The sequence below is a fragment of the Periplaneta americana genome, chromosome 9 (assembly GCF_040183065.1).
Source record: "Periplaneta americana isolate PAMFEO1 chromosome 9, P.americana_PAMFEO1_priV1, whole genome shotgun sequence".
Classification (NCBI taxonomy): Eukaryota; Metazoa; Arthropoda; class Insecta; order Blattodea; family Blattidae; genus Periplaneta; species Periplaneta americana.
This window is the reverse complement of record NC_091125.1, coordinates 13,368,406-13,388,821: the sequence shown is the minus strand read 5'-3', so window position 1 is coordinate 13,388,821 and position 20,416 is coordinate 13,368,406. Positions and strand designations below refer to the sequence as shown.

Below are 20,416 nucleotides of genomic sequence, written 5' to 3'. Positions count from 1 at the left end.
TCCCTCAGATCCAATTTAATATTATTTTCCCATCTAAGTCTCGGCCTCCCAAAGGTCTTTTTCCCTCCGGCCTCCCAACTATCACTCTATATGCATTTCTGGATTCGCCCATTCGTGCTACATGCCCTGCCCATCTCAAACGTCTAGATTTAATGTTCCTAATTATGTCATGTGAAGAATACAATGCTTGCAGTTCTGCGTTGTGTAACTTTCTCCATTCTCCTGTAACTTCATCCCTCTTAGCTCCAAATATATTCCTAAGACCTTATTCTCATACAACCTTAACCTATGTTCCTGTCTCAAAGTGAGAGTCCAAGTTTCACGACCATACATAACAACCGGTAATATACTGTTTTATAAATTCTAACTTTTTTTTTTTTTGACAGCAGACTGGATGATAAAAGGTTCTCAACCGAATAGTAGGGTTAAGTATTGCAATTGGTTTGTGCAGTCCGTTCATAATGGCGACGTGGACCCACTTTTAACGTTCTTCACTGATGAAGCATGGGTTCATCTTCACGGTCACGTTTCTACTCAGAACAATAGATACTGGGTTATCGAAAATCCCCATAATATTAATGAAGTTCCTCACCACGCTGTAAAGTTGGGGTTTGGTGTGCAGTTAGTGCGAGTAGAATTATCGGTCCCATATTTATCGACACAACAGTTGATTCACACGTTTATGTAACTTCAATTTTAAATAATTTTTTTCCGCAAATAACAAGAAATGAACGATTGAATGGCTGGTTTCAGCAGGATTCAGCTACAGGACACACCGCTTCGAATTCTAAGCATGAATTGCGAAGTGTGTTTGGTGACAGAATAATTAGTCGAGGATTATGGCCACCTCGTTCCCCTGACCTGTCTCCATGCGACTTTTATTTATGGGGAACGTTAAAGAATAAAGTGTACACGTCAAATCGGCACACGTTACAAGAATTGAAGGACAACATCACGATAGAAATACAGGTAATCAGTCAACATGAACTTTAGCGAGTGAACCAAAATTGTTTTCGGAGATATAGGGAATGTGTTCGAGTTCAAGTTCATCACTTTCAACATCTGTTGTGATGCAGGTAAGCCTAATGTTAGTAGAGTAGTTAGTGTTCCGTACCCTTGACTGCCGGTCGTTTACGTGTAACTCTGGCGGCAGGCGCGCCAATCTTCACCAATCCAAGACCGCCGCGGAATGGTCCGGCCCAGCTACGAACGCACTGTAGTTATAAATAGTGATGACAGATTTTAACAACTTAAAAAAATAGAATTTAAAAAATCAAATTTTGCATTTCATAGCACTTTCAATGTCACAATTTATCATTTTCTAGCGTTTTGTGATAGAACATTTCTTATTGAGGGTTTGGTGGTAGAAATTCAATGTCATTAATGTGTTCACAGATACATTTTCTAGATTTTCCAGTTGAAATTTTTGAAAATAAGAATTGAAGATACTTCCTTACTTACAAATGGCCTTTAAGGAACTCGCAGATTCATTGCCGCCCTCACATAAGCCCGCCATCGGTCCCTATCCTGTGCAAGGATAATCCAGTTTCTATCATCATATCCTCAAAATCCATTTTAATATTATCCTCCCACCTACGTCTCGGCCTCCCCAAAGGTCTTTTTCCCTCCGGTCTCCCAGCTAGCAGTCTATATGCATTTTTGGATTCGCCCATACGTGCTACATGCCCTGCCCGTCTCAAACATCTGGATATAATATTCCTAATGATGTCAGGCGAAGAACACAATGCACGCAGTTCTGCGCTGTGTAACTTTCTCCATTCTCCTGTAACTTCATCCCCCTTAGCCCCAAATGTTTTCCTAAGAACCTTATTCTCAAACACCCTTAATCTCTGTTCCTCTCTTAAAGTGAGAGTGTAAGTTCCACAACTATACAGAACAACCGGTAATATAACTCTTCTACAAATTCTAACTTTCAGATTTTCCATCTTGAATCTTGCGTACACTACATTTAACACTTAATTACAAATGATTGATAAATTGGCAACTTACTAGTGTTAATTATATAAACAACATGTGGCTTTCAGCTGTTTAGGTGTATACTGCACATCATCATCAAGCCTACTCAGATTTTTTGACAGCAGACTAGATGATGAAAGCTTCTCAGTCGAATAATATCAGGCATTTCCCATATTTATTTTGCGTTTGATTTCCTTCCGAGTGTCATTTATATTTGTTACTGTTGCCCTAAGATATTTGAATTTTTCCACCTCTTCGAAGGATAAATCTCCAATTTCTATAGTTCCATATCATACAATATTCTGGTCACGAGACATAATGATATACTTTGTCTTTTCGGGATTTACTTCCAAACCTATCGCTTTATTTGCTTCAAGTAAAATTTCCGTGTTTTCCCTAATCGTTTGTGGATTTTCTCCTAACATACTCACCTCATCCGCGTAGAAAAGAAGCTGATGTAACCCGTTCAATCCCAAACCCTGAAGAAACATAGGCACAAAATTACAATGAAATTGTGACCATTAAGAAATACCTCAAAAGCTGTGATGTGATTTCATCCCCGACCCATCTTGTTAGTCAATTACAGTCACAAGCTACCACGTACAAGTAGTTTATTAGTGAACACTGTGCCTAACTTCTGTGTTGGAAAGAGTGGGTGAAGAAAGAGTAACACTGAAACTGATTAGGAAGAGAAAATAAATTGGCTAGGCCACTGGCTGATAAGAAACTACCTACTGAAGGATGCACTGGAAGTAATGGTGAACGGGAGGAGAGTTCGGGGCAGAAGAAAATGTCAGATGATAGAAGACATGAAGATACATGGGTCATACGCTGAGACAAAGAGAAAGGCAGAAAATAGGAAAGACTGGAGAATGCTGGATTTACAGTGAAAGACCTGCTCCCGGGCAGAAAGCTCTAAATCATACCTGCACAAACAGCGCTCGGCGCGCGCTCCTTCCGAGCGGGAGAGCTGTGTTTACCGCTCGCCGAATCGGAGAGGAAGATACGAGAGAATGACATACACCTGATATAGATAGAGGGGAGGGAAACGACCACTCAGCTATCTAGTGGAGTGCAGTGCGTATTCTCAGTGACTGTTTCACGTTGCTTACCTACTGCTACAGTACGGTATGGAGGAATCTAAAAGACGGAAAAGTAGTGATCAGGCAAATTCTTTCAATGGTGCATGGGAAAATGCTTATTTTTTCATAGGTGCTGGAGTAAATACGCAGTGCTTTATCTGCCACAACATTTTGAAAGGTAGAAAGAAACATAACATAATGCGTCATTACGAGCCCAGACATAAAGATACTAAAGATATTAATCTTCAACAATTTTAATATCTCTCTTCAGGGAAAAGGCCAGCTCAGTGTTGGTATGTTGAATAAATTACGGGATTTCAGTCGTAAACTTACACTTTTTGTAAGTCAGTTTCGGGAAGGTAATATGGCTTACTTTCGAACAATAAACTGCTCGTGATGAAGCCATGTTAAACGATTATGTGCAAATATTAATTTAAATTCAAAATGAATTTACTTCTAGGTTCCAAGATCTTGTCTTAAGGTCCACACCTGTGGAGTAACGATTAGCGGGTCTAGCCGCGAAACCAGGTGGCCCGGGTTCGATTGCCGGGTCAAGTTACCTGGTTGAGGTTTTTCCGGGGTTTTACCTCAACTCAGTATGAGCAAACGCTGAGTAACTTTCGGTGTTGGACCCCGGACTCATTTCACCGGCATTATCACCTTCTCATTCAGACGCTAAATAACATAAGCTGTTGATAAAGCGTCGTAAAATAACCTACAAAAAATCTTGTCTTAATTGGAAAGAAGTTTAAAGTTATCATAATAAATTCTTCAACACCAGTTGAAACAATGCCATATAAGTTACAGGTGGGCCTGATTGGCGCAGTTGGTATAGCGCTGGCCTTCTATGCCCGAGGTTGCGGGTTCGATTCCGGGCCAGGTCGTTTGCATTTAAGTGTGTTCATATAACCTCGGCAGTTGCGAGCGTCGTTAAATAAAACATAACATTTAACTATTTACAGCTCGGACTTATTGATCTTCAATGTGGCCTAAGAGCTAAAGATCGTTTGAATAATACTACTAGCCTGATTGAGTTTTACAAGACTAAACATTAGCAATAATATCCTCGACTACACAGGCTGGCTGTGAAAATGATTGCTATGTTTGGCTCATCATTTATATTTGTGAGCAACTGTTTTCTATAAATAAACTTTAATAAAGACAGGCATCGAACATCTGTATAACGATCATTACGATCAGTAGGCTACTGTTCCTTTCAGCTGCCAACAGCATAAAACCTCGTTTTCATGTACTTATAAATAAAAATATAACAAAATGATATTGTACATTTAAGTAGGTATAACATTTCTATTATTTCTGTAAAATAAATAATTCTCTATTAATTAATAAGTCCAAGATAGTTTTGCAAACACTGAACGGGAATTCATTTCATAAACACACGTACTAGTACTTCCCTTTTGTGTATATTTTGTACGAGATCACCCCTTCTTCCAGTCCACCCTATACTGAGCGCAGCTAATATCTGCATTCCGCTCATGAGCTGTGAGCCGGCTCGGAGAGCGGAAACCTTGTGCAGGCCTGCTCTAAATGAATGAACTAGGCCTTAAAATATCGCATAGGCAGTCAATATCTACCACCAGCACCAAACAGATTAGTTGAAAACTCGAAATAATGGTACTGATAACAACAAAGAGGGTATCAGTTTGGCCAGATTGCTATGCTATTCGTACTGTAAAAAGGAACATGGAAAGGTGACCAAACTATTTGGAATAATTGTATGAACCTGTATGTGGCAGGCCTTTAGATAGATTCTTATTATTTTTTTTTTACAAAAACACAAAAATGTCTCAAAATATAATTTCCCAGAAACATTTATTATATTTCGCATTTTGTACTCAATTTCACATTTTATCGCGGATTAGAAAACTACAGAAATATATTTAACACTCTTTTAAACATAAAATTACATATTTTAACAGCATTTGGGTATATTTCGCATTTATCGTGAGTGCGAAAATTTATCATCTCCAGTTACAGGACACTTTACAAAATCAGTACCTATTTCTTATCTTATTTTTTATTAAACGATTGCAAAATTTTGCTAAAAATGTATAGTTTCCCTGGAAAAGAACGAGACGATTGAATATTCCTAAGTCTCCGATGTAAGACACTGCGCATGATCGGAGACCTGAGCACTGATACACAAGATAACGAATATTGAGTTACTTAAATTCAGGCTATTTGGTTTGTTACTAGCATCGTCCCGAAATTCACTTCAAAAACTGCAAAAAATATGATAATATTACGTAAATAAAAGATAAATATATACACAAATCGTGTAGTTAAATCGACAATGGACCTTCATGACTAGATCGACACTCCGCACAGAAAGGAAAACTTTCGTATCGTTTCAATAGCTTAGGCGCTAAGACTTGTGCATGTGGTATAAAAAAGAGCGAGTTCGATTCTTAGTCTACATTAACGATTTTTTTTGTCTAAATAACGTTGAAATAGAGTTTTACAAAGTCTTCAGATTAAGTGTTAATGATCACAGACAATACAAAATTACAAGTTATAATATTATAAACGTTAATCTAATGAATGCATTTATACAAACACACACACATACAATGTAAGTGCATATATATTAAAAACTAACAATTAAAATTAAATTAAAAAATATTCCTAAGCCACACAGACAAACTTTTACAAAGGTTTAGAGTCCTTAGGTTATATCATTTGCTGAGTAATTATTACAATATTTTATTAGTAAAACAATTTTTGTTAAAAGTGTAGCTTTGGATTATTTCATTCTCACTCCTTCAGTTGATTTTAACTATTTTATCTACGTGTTTGCAATAGTGTTTAATTTAATGTGCATTTAATTTTATTCATGTTATGATTGAATGAAAAGCACTGTTGCAGTTATTGACTAATTACATATATTAATACTAATTATTAAATACATCTGTTAAGTAACCAATTGCAGTATCTTTTGCAAAATCTTGAATGTTTAAGTTGTCAATAATATTTCTGTACTATATACTATAAGACGTTAAAAGAGCTTGCAATCGATTTGGGATCCTCTGCTTTATAATTACTGGTTTTAATGAAAAAATATTTTCTTTCTTAGGATATTTACAAGTTTAACTTTAATAATATTCCGAATAGCTTTAATTGCATTATCTGAATTTTGTACTTTTCTATTCAGATGTATTCTATTTCCCTCTTTCATAATTTTTTATAAATTACCCTGTACTTCTTGTAGTATTTAAGAACATGAGGATCATTACATTGCAACTCATTACATATAGATTCTTCTTTTTAATACATGAGATTTTTAAGTCCCTGCGTTATCTACATGTTTTTTACTTTTGAATTTTTTCAAAACATTGAGTGGAGAACATCCACTGAAGTGATTCTGAGATTAAGTGAAAAATACAATAAATTTACTCTTAATATCAATAGTCCAGTATCATATACGCTTTTCCAAGATACATTTTGTAGACATAAATGTAAATAATCACTAGATACAGCATTTACGATCCTTTTTTAGTTTTTAAATTAATATTTTGAAATTGTCCAGTGACATTGGAAACACTTAGGATTTGTTTACCATGTTCAGACAAACCATTGATTATAGGTTCTGTGGAATAGGAATTCAGTCTAATTCTGTATACAAAACTTTTATCAATGGCTGTGCTACTTCAACTTGTATGCTGGTGGGAAAATGATTCTACAAGTAAGGTTTCCAGTTTCAAGGAGGGAATTTAATTTATTTTTACGGAAAAGTTCCGAGAGATAATCTACATTTATGTCACTACAGATCACAAATTCCAAATGAGATTTCTAAAGTCTTTTCTTTACAAATTCAATGTTGGCTATAAATATTAATAAATAATGTAAGAAATATGAATGATTGTAGTTATAAGTCTGATTTACATTATAAAAAGCAAGAAGTTACATTCCGCGGTAAGATTCGAGCTTTCGATGTTTGGTTTTGTCGTCCAACGCTTAAGTACGGACCTATTCAATGGTTATGTTAATAACCTACAATTTAGCTGCAGCAATGTGGTGTCAAAACTTGAGATTTGTTTACTTAATGTAATTAGATTTAATTTGATTAGTTTCGAAACAATTAGACTTCCTGTTATTTAAATATTTAAGTTAGAGTTGATTTATTAACTATTAATGTGCAAGATGCTCCTTATTTCAATAATTCTATATCACGTTAAATAGTCATTGTCTACACTAAAGTATTATCGTCATCCCTCATTTCTCATCGTTATAGCTCTAGTTGAGGCTGGATATGGGGCTAGATCTGCTGGCCGTTTGGTCGATGTTCCTGGAAGTACAGTCGCGAGGTGGGTTCATCGTTACCAAAATTCACGGGAGGTCGAAAATCGCTCTATTCCTGGGCGTCCGCTGATTTCTTCATTGGAAGAGGATGCTCTCTTATTCGAGACAGTTCGATAGGATCCCTTTCGGACTGCTAACGAAATAAGAGCAGCATCTAACTTTCCCGGTTCTTCACAGACTGTGATCAGCAGGTTGAGGAACCGCGGTATTAGGAGCCGGAAGGCTGCGCAAATGGAAATATTGGGGGAAGCACAAGCTGTCGACCGTCTTCCCTTCGCTACCAATCGAGTGGATTTCGATTGGGGAAATGTAGTTTTCTCCGACGAAACAACCATCTCGAGTGATTACGAAGGTCCTGTCCGTGTCTATCGTGAGGATGGACTCCGACATGATCAGCGCTATGTGCACCAATTTGAAAGATCGGGGCGCTTTAGCATATCGTGTTGGGGATGGATGTCTTACGATGGACCTGGCGTTATAGAACGCATCGATGGCCGGTTTAATGCGGGAACTTACGAGCACATTCTGGAAAATATATTCCTTCCTTTCGCCCGAGAATGTTTTCCCGAAGGAACATTGCTGTTCCAGCAGGATAACCATCCCGTGCACTATGCCGCAAGCTTTCAAAGATGGTTTCAAAGGAGACCCCAGATTGAAATCATTAATTGGCCTCCGAAGTCACCTGATTTGAATGTCATCGAAAATTTATGGGCGGAATTGAAAAAGAGAAGAATAGCCACTTATGCACACCGACGCCCTCAAAATCGAGACGAATTGTTGAATCAAGTTGTTGACATCTGGGAACATCTCGCCGGGGATCAGAACTTATTCCACAATCTCGTGACATCCATGCCGGATCGACTTAGAGTTGTAATAGAAGCTGATGGCATGTGGACAAGATTTTAAGTTAACAGGTCTCTTTTTGTTTCTTATGATTTTTGTTTGAGGAAGAATACTTTTAACTTCCAAGTAAGATTTATTTTTTTTTTTCGACGAGGTTCAGCCCACTTGTAAGACCCAGAAATTGGGCATAAATTATTCCATATTTTTCGACAAATTAGACAGTCGAGGAAGTTAAAGAAATTAATTACACCTCAATAAAAAAAAAAGTTTTACACGAGACGTTTCGGTTATACAGTGGAACCGACACGCTACTATAGGAGCTACCGAGACAAGACAGTGGCAGCAGCAGTCCAGAATGTAGATCCCATAGCAGGCGTTTGCCATTCGGTACAGAGAAGCAATGATATTTTGTGACTCGAGCTATGTTATGAAATCGTGGCCTTAAATGGCTATCTTCTTCGTGATCCTTATTCTTGTCCTTGTCCTTGTTGTGGTCCTTGTAACAATTCTTGTTATATTTCTCATGGTACTTATTGTTACGTCGATATCGAGTGAACCGCGCTGTAGAACTTTAACTTTCGACGACCAAGAGTCGTCTTATTTCTTTTAAGGGTAACTGTACCTTGTTCTCTCAAATAACAGTTTTAAATTGCGACATATCAACCTAATCTCGAAAACTAGTGATCTGGAGACTTCGAGAAACAATGTCTGAGTTGGTTATGTATGGTAGTCGTCTTATCAGGGATGAAGGTTTTTCGCTGCGGAGCAATATTAGCTGAATTGTTACATATCGACATAAAGTTGATGTTTAAAGTTATGTATTTGTCGAACGCTATTTTCCCTCTTACGAGGTTGATACTTCATACAATCCCTACATCGCGTGGCCAATCCACGTGTCGGAAAAAAAATTCTGGATGAGAAGGCTCTAAGAAAAACTTACATATCGGCCATTTTTCGTTCTTCTCAGAATTCAGTGACGCCGCAGTAGGAAGTGTCAGTAATTACTCGTAATAGAATAATCTTGTAATTAACAAAATCTGCTGGGAAGTCGTTTGGAAATTGAAACAGGAAAACAGAAGATATTCTCTTTTCATTTTGAATCCTGCGCACTTCTTCTTGTGCGCATCTACTTCACGGTCCCGCATCAACTTTCACGGCAAGCCTGTTTGCGCAGCTAATGTTGTGTAAATGCCAATACGCGCCATGGAGGGGAAATGTGGGCAGGAATGACAATTGCCAGAAGAAAGGAATGCGCGGAATTTCAGTATTGGTAATCCGACATGCACAGACAACTGAACTGATAGTGCGGTGTTGCGCACTCTCCCGCACACGCCCCTATGCAGGAATGTACACCTCTTCCGGGAAAGTTTACAGCCGAATGTTAAGAGATTATCTATCTCCTTCTCCATCCCAGGCCTCTATCGAGTACTAAATATCCGACTTATTTCTGTAACCCACTATTACAAATAATCTGATTTCATCAGCCATAGTCAAGACAAAAGGAAAGATCGGAGAAATAAGCGAATAATATCTCAGTGGACAAGTCTTTTGAGTGTCATAAACCACGTGCTAGCAATATTGATGGAGCGGAGTTTTGCGTATCGACCTGCTTCTTTTTCAATATTATTTGGGAAAGAATCGCGTTTAATTTAGATGTACGGAAGTTTATTTTGCTGACTGACTCACTCTGGTAGTGAGGGATCTAGTTTCATTGAAGTATCTTAAAAAAAGTAAAATAATGGAGTAAATGAATTATTATTATTATTATTATTGTTATTATTATTATTATTATTATTATTATTATTATTATTATTATTATTATTAGTATTATTACGCAAAGCACATTCCACTTTACTTCTAGGCTGTCTACCCTGTCTCCCCCTACGCCTCGCAACTCCTGATATGGATATAAATTGATGTGACTTTTTCTCATTATTAAGCACTTTTCTTGGCGTATTAATTTTGCTAAGTTTTTATTGTATCTAACTGATATAGCTACATATTCTTCTGGAAAGTGTTTCTTATTAGGACCAAAGCATATAGATCTAGGCTTAACTATGAAATAGTTATCTCAAACATAACCACATTCCATACAACGTAGAATTTCGCACTGGGGTATAGCTGACTGATTGAGCTGTAAATGCATAACAAAAATTAAGAGGGGAGTCCACAGGCTTAACGAAGATAGAGAATCACGAACCACATAACTAGTACCCGGAAGTTCATTAATGAATTTGTATATATATATATTTTTTTTTTTCCAGGGGTTATAACTATATGCTTATACACTATACTGATTATCAAGTTTTGAATTTATTTAACATGGTTTTGTGTTGCTTGTAACTGCATATTTTCATGTTTTTTATATGTTCAATACTTTAATACATATACGACATATTTATCACATTTACAAGTCCCCCCCCCCCACCTTAAATCCTTTGTACAGAGCCAGAAATAATATTTGGGTCCACTCTTGAACATCCCTACAGAAAGCGATTTACAACGTTCCCTGTCAGTATAACATTGGACCCGGACCGTCGGTCGAGAGGAGATGGACATGCCGCGTGGAAGAGGTTTCTGTCTCGTAGTAATAGCTTAGGCCAGCGTTTCTCAAACTTTTTTGTAGTGAAGACCACTTTTTTAAGTCATAACAGTTCCGCGGACCACCTTACTCTTGTTTCCTTCGAAAGCAAATTTATCATTTTTGTAGCATATTTTAATACCAGAATACTTATATTTAAAAATGGAATTAATTAATTATAATACTTTTCTAATTATATTTTTTGTAGCCAATCACAAGTAACTTATAACAAATTCTTTGCATTGTTGATTCATCGCTTGCTTGTTAGCAGTTAGTTGTTTGAAATCCTTCTTACGTGGTACCTGCAGTAGTCCATGTCTCTGTTAAATAGTGTCCATTATAAATAATGGAAAACTGGTTTCGATCCGGATCTTTGAAAAGAAAGGAACATGATGATACGCTTCATTTGGGCAGTGCTAATAGTTCAGAAGCTGTGTGTGAAGAAATATATTAATATCAGTGATTATAGTGTCATTAAAGAAATATCTAGTCCTAGTGGTAGCTATTCAAAGAAAAAATACTTTCGTAAATAAAACGAGTTAGTTGGAACTTGGATTTACTGGTATGGCAATGAGAGTGAACCAAAACCTTGGTGCATTGTTTGTTATGAAGTGCTTTCAAACGAGTATATGAAAACCGCGAAATTGAAACGGCGTATAGAGACGAAACACGCAAGTGTAAAAAGTAAACCCCTCGGATTTTAAAATAGGCAGAGTCATAAAATTTCTTACATCGTCATCTGGAAAAACAAATAAAAAAATTAATGCACAAACATGCTCGATTTTCAACACGTAAAGATGAAATTTGGCACGTTCTATTATTGATATACGACATACTGTACGTGCCCATTTCAGTGTGCAGACTGGGTGTCGGCAAAACTATTAAGAAAGTCATCAGCACATCAAAAGAGGCACTTTGGTCCTCTGTTATGAATTCGGTTGGTCCCTGGCTGGGTTACAGGCGCGGCGCCAGATTTGCAAGAAAAAGATGACAAGAAACTCCCCGTCTGAATTTTATTTTTTCTTCTGTTTTTTTTTAAGGACCACAAGGACCACTCGAGGACCACAGGTGGTCCGCGGACCATAGTTTGAGAAACGCTGGCTTAGGCTGTTACGTTTACCAATTGGAAGATCCAATTTGTCTTCCAAATAAAAAAATAATCATAATAGCGGAAAAAAATGGTGAACCTAACACCTCATCCATCACCGTCTACTTCTGCAACTACTCTGATCCATTCGTTTAATTTAATCGATAATTAGGGCTACTAAATTTAGGTGGTTTATGTAGAAAGGATATTTAACACCTACTTTATGGAACAATTTTAAACAGAAGGATAGTTCATATTCACCATGTTTTATATAACTGTATTAACAATTTTAAGTTAACGCCTGCATTAACATTTAATAGTATTTAAAACAAATATAAACGAATGAAAGCTCTATTTCTTTAAATACCCCAACTTTTCTATATTCTCTTTTACAGACTGCCTCTGTTGTTAGGTATGATCTGAATTATTGTTTCTTTTGCTGTGGATTCCACATCCCCCCCTCGGATATAGTATAAATCCCACAGGGGATAAGGTCTGAATTCAGCACAGATAGTCGGTGCCTTAAATGAGGAAGAACAGACCATATCATACCTGCTTAATATATGCAAATTAGAAGCCACTAACAATAAGTTGTAACTGTAAGCCGGTGAATAATGGATGCTTCAAATTAATATGGCTACTGATATTAAAATAATGTGACCGAGTAGGCTACTGTAATGGTTGAGCTATTTGGACTTTTTCCATTGCTAATTTAAAAAAATTGTAACACAACGTTCGAAGAGTTGATCTCTCTTCGTCGTCAGGTGAAAACCTACTGTGGGGATCGTTACAAACTAGGTTTTCACCTGACGACGAAGAGAGAGCCACTCTTCGAAACGTTGTGTTACAATTTTTGAAAACCAGAATTGGAAAAAGTCGAAACAACTCAACCATTGAACAATTCACCGTTGCTCTCCCCCTCCTTCATTCAGATCAATGCTAGGCTACTTTAATTTGTTACATGGCCAAATCAATAGGCCTATGAACATTAGAATGTATTTTTCCTAACGTAATTCATATAACATACCAGCACAAGCTTTTCATTGAGTTGCTTAGACGATACGTAATTTTATTCTTTTTCATTGATAGATCGGTTAGTGGCCTCCATAAAGAAAATTTTCGTTAAATCCCCATCGAGAATTCAGTTCTTTAGAACAATAGCACCTTATACTCCTGTTCCACTTGCACCAGTAGCTAACCCGATGGGGAAAGTGGCTCAGTGAGGCCTTATGGGTCATTATGCTCAGCACCTACAATCTGTTAAAGAGATGGTTAATTCAATGGACTCGACCGATGCTGCATCTATGAAGGCAGCTTTAATAATATATTCTCAGTGAGTTGGAAGGGAATCTTGTAATTACATTTTTCAATTTTTCCGATTAACCAAAATCAATCCTGTCCCTGAAAACTGTAGACACTACCTTTAATGTGTTACAATTTCTGAAAAAATCTAGTCTGTGTTCTGTTTGTGGCAGTGTAGTGCAAATATAGAGGAAAATGTAACTAATACATTTTAAAATATCCTATGTACCAAACGATGTGCGATATTGGTGACATTCTCGAAGGAAAATCCATCATTATACCGGAAGAATTATTTCTTTCTGTGTTAAACAGTCAACATCATTCTTATGCCCCTGAAATCTATTGCGACGCGGAAAGAAGTTTCGCGAGATACAAAAACATAATGAGGGACAACGGACGCAGTTTCTCAATTGAAAACTTTAGTCAAGTGTTGGTCGTGAACTGCAATTTTATTCATCGCTGATTTTAGCTCATGCAACCTCTAAGGGACCTGTAAAGAATAATGTAAATTAGTACTCGCTTAGCATCCGTAGTGTTACGGGAAACGTGTTTTCTTTTAATTTATTTTTGTAGGCCTATATTTATTGGCATATTTTGAACTGGTTTAAGGGAATATTTTCATAAATATTTTGTAATTTTAGGGCTGTGTTTTATTGTTATTTCCTTCTGTCTCAGTGAACATGGACATACTGTAGCATAGTACTTTATTGTAAATATACCTTATTATATACAGTAACAATAATAATAATAATAATAATAATAATAATAATAATAATAATGATAATGATAATACAGTATATATAATGAGGAAACAAAGAGGAAGACAGAAAATAGGAGAGATTGGAGAAAGCTGGGTTTGCAGTGAAAGACCTGCCCTTGGGCAGAACACTTAATGAAATGAAATGAAATACAGTTAAATCCCGATAAGACGCTGTTCAAGGGACCGCGTGTAAACCGCATATTAGGCGGGTATACTAATTTTGACTTGTATACAGTATCTGTTAGCATTTTCCTTTATTGAAATACATGATTCATGAAAAGTAATACAATATTACTCCAATATGCAATTACTGTACGTCAAAGACATTCACATTATACACTCTACTTAATTCTTTCGAAAAAAGTCATTTAGGCGTAGCCTATAGTTGTTTGCCGTGTGCGTGAACCCTTACAATGAATAATCACATTTTCAACACGATTTAAATTTGAATTTACACTAACTGACATACCGTCAGAAAAAGCACTGATAAATTGTCAGCATCATCATCAGTTACGTCAGATGGAGGACTACTTTCAGGCACGAATTATCGGAACCCTATGAATTAAAAAAAAAAATGTACTCACCATTTTGTTGTCCAGATCCTTTAACCATGTGACAAACAAATCACTGGTCATCCATGCACGTGCCTGGTTCTTACAAACACATGGCAGGTTCTTCTGATTTTTCCACTACGATCAGAGGTAGCTTTTCAGTGCTATCAACCAGCACTGTTGCCCTCTTCTTGCTTAATTTTCACCCATGGCACTTTTCTCCTTTGAAAACGTATGTCCACACCTGTGGAGTAACGGTCAGCGTGTCTGGCCGCGAAACCAGATGGTCCGGGTTCGATTTCCGGTCGGGTCAGTTACCTGGTTGAGGTTTTTTCCGGGGTTTTCCCTCAACCCAATATGAGCAAATTCTGTGTAACTTTCGGTGTTGGACCACGGACTCATTTCACCGTCATTATCATTATCTGACGCTAAATAACCTAAGATGTTGATAAAGCGTCGTAAAAAATAAAAAAATACGTATGATTTTTCGGGTATTAGCTTAAAGAATAAACCACATTCGTCCGCATTAAAAATATCACAGGATTCGTATCCTGAAATCAACTTAGGGAGACTCTGCTTTTCCACTCACTAACGTCACTTTCACTGCCAGTTCCTGACTCGCCGGAAATCTGGCGGTAAACAATTCCATGTAGTTGTTTAAATCTGTCAAGCCAATCATTGGAAGCAGAAAAGTCGAAGTTTAATTTGCATGCGATTTCGCGCGCCTTCTCTTGAATGATAGGGCCACTTATGGGTATTGTTGCACTTAGAGATTGATGAAGCCAGTCGACCAAAATGTTCTGCAAGCCCTCATGTTTACCACACTTCACTTTCCTGCGCTTACATCACTGCAGCTGTAGTGATTGAGTCGCGATTTTTTATTATCGTCCTTAATGTCGATGATGAGATTCCTAATGAATCAGAGAGTTGTTTCTGATTAAGAGTACTGTTTTCATAGTATGTACTTTCGTAAGATTTCCAATTTTTCTGACTCAATTCGGAAGGCGGTAGTCTGCTAGCGTTTGCGTCGAGAGAGACAGATAGAGAGAGCAAGGCAGCGTACAACATTGCCACATCGTACTTCATGCGCACGTGCAACACAAATAGCGCAGGAGAGAATTTAAATTATCAAAAGACAATAATGACATTAGCTGTTGATTACTTTAAGCATGACACCAAACAAACTCTCTTTCTTTCGCTAAAAATATTCTTTGCACTGTTCTCAATCCCACACCACACGCTTCTACAGTTGTTTCTTCCACGTTGGCAACGTTGCAGCCAGCATCAAGATGGCCGGCAGCGTTCTGCTCGTCAACGTTTTTAAAATAATTATACACCTTAAACACTATTTTCCGGCCTACCTGTGCAATACTTGTCTTTTTACAGTCCGTTTATTTATCTTACACACACACACAGTAAATGTTAGTTTTACTTATTCAATGTATTTAAACACTCACACTTGAACAAATTAACTAGGGAAGTGCTAGTTATAGACTGATTCCGATTGGTTCTACTGTACAAGCTTGTGACGTCACATACCAGAAATGCAACGACACATATAGCAGCCGACCGTCTTCCGAACTGCCTTCTAGTCTAAGGACAACAAACTCACCAGCAAAATTTCCAGAATTTTGTTACGGCCGAGTGAGGAATGTTGTTTGAGAGAGAGGGTTAGCAAGAGGGTGAGGTATTGTAACTGTATGTAGGCTTTAAACGCGCAGGTAAACAGTCGAATAAAGCCTGGTTCAGACGGTGCGTGTTTCTGTGATGGATTCCAAGGTGGGTGCGCGGATGGGTAGCCTGCGTGCTGACTGGCTGGCTCCCGTGTTGCTTACGGTGATGGTAGTTGTTCACACGGAGCTGGCTCTTTTCACAGTTCAAATGGTAAAATCATCTGCTGCTTCATCTGTTGCCAACACTCATGGTCAGAAAGAAACTAAACCGTGAGTGGAAAACAACAAAAGTCCTACATTAACAGTAGTAAATGTTGTAATAAAGTAATTAAGCCATAAGTGCAAAACAGCTAGTCCGATATTTAATTGTTGTTTCTTAGAAACTAAAGAATATAGAAAAAACAGGTTTAGTTGGAAAACAACGAACATGGCGACATGGTTTCAGTGGTGATATTATATGATCATCTTTGGTTTCCAGCCTGCAAACCATCACGAAAAATAGCAAGGAACCTACCCTCGAAATCAACGAGTTAGACAGAGAAAGATATAGAGTGGTCATTGCGCCGCCATGTTTGAAGTAAATTGAACGACCGTCCGCCATGAACTTATGCGCCCAAAATAAAGTGGGCGTGGCATTAGAATCGTCAGCTGTCAAAATTTCGTTTGCATAAATCAGTTAAACTGAAGTGGAAAAACCTAGTATTTCGTCAAATACGTGCTAGGAACTTAATCTAAACTTATGCACGCTAAATTTAAAACACTTGAGCTATTCCTAGAAGGAATGCTTAAAAGAATAACCTAAGCAAAATTGTCATGTAGTATGACAAGAAGTCCTAGGAAATATACTGAAGAAAATGTTAATATTCCTAGGTTCTTTTAAATGCAACCTGCAAGATTGCCTATAAAATGAACGAGTATGATTCGGATGTTTTTATAAAATTGTTTTCCCAGCCTCTACACGTTGCAAAACTATTTATTATACAATAAGATATAGAATAAAAGTAGGCCCTAACTGTAGTAAACAACCTTTACCTCCAAGCTTGTAACTTGGGTAAAACATGACCAAACACGCTTTCAGTTTTTTTTTTTTTTTTTTTTTTTTTTTTTTTTACAGTAGAGTATAATTATTATCGAAATGTGAACGTGAGGCCAACAGCCATCTGGTCTGTCTGAGCCTTTAAAGGGCTGTGGCACCACAGATTATTATTAGTGTATAATTGATCACCCACTTACAATAATGGGGTAAGTAGTTACGAAATATATTCATACTTACCCCATTAGTGCACGTGGGTGATCAATTATGTTCTTTCATGTCCTTCCAGTCAAAATACTAACAACAATACGACCTACCCTAGAGTTTTGCGTTATTTTGGATGCGAGTATCGAAATACAATTTTAATATTTGATTGCTATTACTGGGCTTGAAACGGAATTGTAGCGGTTTTATCCGTATTTAGTTTAACTTTATTACTAGTGAACCATTTATTTGATTAATCGTTTGTCTTCGAAATAGGCCTACTTTTTATAAGCTACAGCTCATCGTCTTCTTCTATAAGCAGTAAGGACAGAAGGAGCAGAAATAAAGGATGCCGGTGTCGGAATACAATTTTAATATTGTATTGCTATATGTTTTTCACTGGGTCTGAAATGAAATTGTAGTGGTTTTATCCGTATTTAGTTTAAGTACATTACCAGTGAACCATTTATTTTGTTTATGCCGGGCGTTGTTACACATTTATGCAAGAAAAAAAATGCTGCTAATTAACAAAACTATGGACTTAACTTCATAAAATTTACATGAAATATGATATATCAGTTGCCTTTTTCCTTTTGACATTGCAGTTATATGCAGCACACACAACAGGCATGTTTTTTCTTCGTTTTTTTGTAGTTCTTACCTCCGTTATACAACATTGTAAGCAGACGAATTTTTACAAAGGCGGACGCTTAGTTCAGATCTGCCGTGTTTCGCGGGGGCACCGCAAAGAGCGCTGTACAGGACAACATGGCCACTCTATAGTCTTCTCTTTCTAACTCTGTGCTCGAAATCCAGCAAGGTACCAGAGCGCATTACTTTCGGTGAGTGACCACGCAGGCGACCCATCCGCGCAGCCACCTTGGAATCCAACACAGAAACACGCACCGTCTGAACCGGGCTTAAGGGAGCGTAACAAGAGGGTGGAGTATTGTACAGGTTTAAATGCGCAGATAAGAGGGTCGAATACTTTTCAGGTTAACAGGACCAGTGAGTTCAATGGCCAAAATGTTTCATTGCTGTAAAATACATCGAAAATATTCCACAAAAATAGCGTATTACAGCTCGACCAAGTTAAGCCTGCGAGCCGAGAGGGGAAGTTGGAGGCTGTTCTTAGTGAAAGGAGGCGGAAACGAGAGGAGACCAGTACAGTCTCATGAAGCAAAGTTTTCCTACTGTGCTTCAGTTCATAGAGCGGTAACAATTTAAGACGCTTTGAAATAGACTGTACTTGTACTTCTGCTTGACAGTGAGGTTTGGCGTTCTGATTGGCAAGCGTGGAGAAAGTTGCATGAGGGGGGAGGCTGGGAGACAGCGTAATTGTTGCCTTTATCTGAAGACAAGGACAAAAAATGCGTGCGCTCCGTAGTGTATTTTAAACGATGTGCACACGTTGAAATCTGAGCGACAAGTGATCTATGTGGCAACTCTGTTTTGCCTCTACATTCCTCTACATTCCATTCCGATATCCCCACTCGCAGACTTGACTTGGGCAAGCTGTATGCGGGACTAGACCGCAACAAACGGAGTACTTTATAAAGGTGTTAGATCTATATACGAAATGTACAGGGACCGGACAAAAAAAAAAGCATATTACACGGAATAGCGTAATATGCGGGCGAGTCTTATCGAGGTTTTACTGTATTATGTTTAGAACCTATAGAACAAAATAGTAATAGATTTGAAAGGAAAATAAGATTTTTACATAAAGGTTTCAGTTTATTTTGTTTGCAGTGGCGGCGGCGAACGAGAACGAGGTGTGAGTTCTCAGACGTTGTACTTGCGAGGCATCCGGGACGCAATGGGTTGGCGAGATTGTGACAACTGCTTCTCAAGGCTAACGCTGAGTACGTGTCCAATTTGCACTTGAATGGGTGATCAGTTACGCGGACCGTCATATTAGCTACATCTGATAGTCTTGTGGGTCTTTCGACATACGCTATAGCCTACATCAGGGATGAGACGATATTAGCTCCCAATCATGGTAGAAAAGCTCGACCTTGATCACGAGCGCATAGCGCATCCGCTACATAGCATCGTAACGCAGACGTCAGGGATGTACAAGCACATGCAGTGAATAAAGGTAGCAATTATTACAATAACTTGCGTTCCTAAATTTCTGGCTATGTAATAGGGCTAATTATTCAGTTATTTAATATACATGTACATATATAAACAAATCGCAAAGGGAAGGGTTTTTTTTAGGAACAAAAAGAGAAATAGGAAAAGTTACTTGTATGTGAACCATTTTCTTGTTAACAGCAATTATTTATTATGTAAATACTTCAGTTCATTGGTTAGGGGAAATTAATAGGGTCTACCTGGTCCACGTGTGTGACCTCTAAGTAATTTTGAGTATTTGTTGAAAAAAGTAATGATGACGGTATTGATTGAAATAGAGTACATTGATTGTGTGATTGTAAAATGTAGTCCTTACTCTCCAGTCGTGATTATGTAATGAGTTTTCTTAGAGCGATTTGTGAGATGCACGTAATACGAAAAAACAAATTGATTAAATTAAGATATTGAGAGCCATCGTAATTTTTGGGGTCAATCATTTAAGGTGATATGTATGATTTTTAAAATTTCCGCAATTTTCGGCCAAAATTTGTGAAATTTAAACTATATAAACAGATCTATAATAATATGTGTACAAAATTTGGTGCAGTTTGGTCTAATAGTTTTGAAATTATATTTTTAAGTATATTTTTATATTGACGTTACTATAAAAAGCTCCTTACATAAAGTTTTCAAAATGTTTAATTTATATTTGCTCAAAATCCTGAAAATAGTTATTAGAATAAAAGTGAATTAGCTTTTTGAGCTTAGTAATAGTATAAGTTAAAGTGCAATCAAAGATAAAATATTATTTCTAAATTAAAGAAACACGTAGTCTAATAAAAGTAAATATCCAGAAACAAGCAACAAATAAAACATCAACAATACATTTAAAATAAAGTAATAAAAGGAATCTAGATACAGTCT

General features: G+C 37.3%; 1 protein-coding gene across 1 annotated transcript in view; it reads left to right on the top strand.

The window, feature by feature from the left end:
- The window catches only part of LOC138705785 (serine-rich adhesin for platelets-like), a 462,846-nt gene that overhangs the window by 17,157 nt on the left and 425,273 nt on the right, over window positions 1–20,416 (top strand). The gene's annotated exons all lie outside the window — the stretch shown is intronic.